Source organism: Mytilus trossulus, chromosome 4, assembly GCF_036588685.1.
Source record: "Mytilus trossulus isolate FHL-02 chromosome 4, PNRI_Mtr1.1.1.hap1, whole genome shotgun sequence".
Classification (NCBI taxonomy): domain Eukaryota; kingdom Metazoa; phylum Mollusca; class Bivalvia; order Mytilida; family Mytilidae; genus Mytilus; species Mytilus trossulus.
Genome location: NC_086376.1, coordinates 58,486,932 through 58,490,385, shown reverse-complemented (window position 1 = coordinate 58,490,385; position 3,454 = coordinate 58,486,932).

Below are 3,454 nucleotides of genomic sequence, written 5' to 3'. Positions count from 1 at the left end.
TTATGGTCCTATTTTTTTGGTAATTATATTCAAAAACCAATACCTAATATTCCATCACACCTGTACATCGTATATACTACCTCCGTCTTAGTTTTTACAATTTATCATGATCTGTTTTTCAATTGTTGTAAATACTCTAGATGTAATTGTGCGGAAATAATACATTAATGGGGTTATCGTAACCGCTATTACGATACAATCTGTCAAATAAGGTCAATTTAACAAAACAGGAATCTCTAAACCGTTAAAGTGCATGATGTGTTGATAAAATTATGGTACGAGTATGTGTGAGAAGTTATGAGATAACAAACAATTAACTTCAAAAGGACAAGGCATGCGTCAAAATACAGGAACACAAGTGGAGTAATGAAAGGTGGCTTACTACGTCCCAATAGTGAAGGCAGGCGCTACGACTCTATACTGAAGGCATGACGCTATGTCTCAATAGTGAAGGCTGAGCGCTACCTCTCATTAGAGAAGCATGGCGCGACGTCTTAATAATGTAAGCATAGCACTATGTCTCAATAGTGAAGTCATGCCGCTACGCCTCATTAGTGAGGGCAATGCGCTACGTCTCAACAATGAAGGCATGGCGCTACGTCTCAAAACTGAAATCATGGCGCTACATCTCATTAGTGAAGGCAATGTGCTACATCTTAATTGTGAAGGGCCTTGCTTAGGCAAGGCGCTATACGTATCAATAGGGAAGGCAATGCGCTATGTCTCAATAGTGAAGGCAAGGCGCTTCGCCTCAAAAGTCGAGGCATTGTTCACGGTTTCAGTTCATCGTATACTAGTACTTGGTTATCAGAGATTCTTTATCCATAATGATTATCCCTCTTCAAAGCTCCCCCCTCCCTTCCACGCTTCCCCTTCCACATTTCACCTTCACTCTCTCCCATCCTTAAGATAGATGTAGAGTGAAATAGATGACTCTGCAGACACGGAGCTGAATAAGTGATGTGCAACATTTTGGGACTTTGTTTTAAGGGGAGGGAGGTGTTTTTTTTTATCTGTTAAAGCTTCCCCAACTAAAAGTTGAATATCTTTAATAAAAGCGCTGATATTTAATTTTATGTTTTGCAAAGCGCATAAATATTTATTTTTATCATGAACCAAAACACTAAGGTCTCTTCGATTGCAGTAAATCAAATTGGTCATAAAAATAATTCGTTCAAAATGTGACAATAATAAAGAGCAGTACTAAATGTATAGATAAAAGTACATGATATTCGATAGAAGTATGTCGGTTGTATCACGAGGGACAGTCTACGGATTGTGTCTCTCATATTTAATATGATTTTATTACACTAAACAAACTAGCTACTGTTCCATTTGAAATAGTTTTGCTCTTATGTTAATATCACAGAACATGTACTGTTTTGTTAAGAGATGGTTGAATATTTGTATTTGTTTTCAGTCAATATAAATTCTGGCTGATATCTTAATGTTAAGACGTAAATTGATATCTGTGTAGTCTTTTATTTAAATGTGTATTTAGCTAGACAGTTTAAATGATAAAAAGTTTTCTTTATATTAAATTCATAAATTTAATATTTTGTAGACTTGTCGACCTTTTAATGCAGAGAGATTCCAAAAGTTGATAATTCTTTTGATATTAAAAATATATATCCAAACATTCTTTTCCCTACTTTCAGACGATATAAATTATTAGGCGATAGTATATGTTACTATTGCAATCTTTTAAAACGAGTATTGTACGCTGAAAATCAAAGTATTGGCTATAGTATATACATTAGGCACTGGTTCTCGGCGGCTAATGGTCTGAAGTAAATCTACAGTGATCATTAGCCTAAAATATCGTACAACGTGTTGAATTGAGTTAACAATGCAACATTTTTTCCAATTATCCACCGGAATGAAAGCAAAATCAAAATGTCGAGAATTTACCATGCCTACAAAGACCAACACATGTATTCAAACTTTTATGTATATATAAATATATAAATGTTTGAAAATTACACTCAACATATATAGAAATCTCTACAATACTTTACATAATTTTATCAACATTTTATGTTTTTGAATCAGTTGACGTTTCTGACGGGATAATGTGCATTTTGTCTAGACCAATGTAACCGTACAAATGCTTTCATGATAATACCCACAACCTATAAGTAAATAGTTTAAACGCTGCAACATGCAGAATTCACAGTGACATAATGGAAAAGGGCTCTGTCATGTTCAACTTTTAATAATTTAATTGTAGAAATGAACTTTTAATTCTATTTTATTTTTCGATATTCAAATGTAAAAGGTTTCTTCACACGGTAATGTGTCCCCGTCTCCTTCGGAGAGTTTGTTAACCATCTGTTAATAAATATCCTTATCACTGTCTGGATGTGACCAAATAAGACCACTAACCTAACTCAACTAACTACCGAAAAAATATCTAATAAAAATCATTTTGGTATATCGTATTATTACATAACATTGTTACTGTTGTAAGTCTTTTTGTAATCGTGAATATTCTGTATAATATGACACCAACCAATTGTTCCCGTCGTGTAATTAGTATGAATTAAAGGTATGAAGAAGCATATTTTTACCTGTTAAACCATCGGCTTTGATAGTACAAGTACATCGTATGTATCAAACCGTGTATGTAGTATATATAGATCATTTAACAGAGTATAGTGTTCACTAAATTACTGTAATTTTGCAATTGGAGATAGTCTAAGAGATTACATTTAGGTAAAATGTTTAACAATCAGTGTGTGGTCCTAAAAAATCTTATTTTCTTTCAATAAAGAAAACGGAGCAATTCTGATGATCAAAATGGACATTCGCCAAAGTGAGCTGTCAGTCATAATTGATCCCACCTATTTGCTATGAGTAATATTTGTCGATCGACAACAGTATCTTAGCCGCTGTATAACATAATACAAGAGATATATAATTATTTGACCCATAACGAGCAAGGATGCTTCGCGAGGTTGTTAGCGAAAGTATTATCTGTATGTCTTTGAACACGTGTTTCCATTCTCTATGAGATTGGAATATTTGGAAGATTATTCTGTGCGACATTATGATTTCTAGGAATAATGTTTTACTTTTATTTGCACGGTTTCCATGTGATTATGTACCACAAAGAACAATCAATTCTAATGAACTACAAGCATCATCAACGACCCTATACATGTTCTGTATTTCCTGAGTTACTAACAGGCTTTGTTCTTCTTACAGGAACAGGGCAATTTGTGGATAAATAATTCCGTTAGCTACACGTGTATCAAAACCTACGTAGTTAACCACGCTACTGATTGGAGACGTTGTCACCTGCTGGGGATACGGAAGCGACGTAAGTTATCCAATGCAAATTACGGAACATAATTTATACAAAACGAAATAAATTTTGACTTGTAATCATGTGATATGGTGGATATTTATTCCTTGTGGCTGTAAAATTTCAGCAGAGTTTTGATGTCCTACC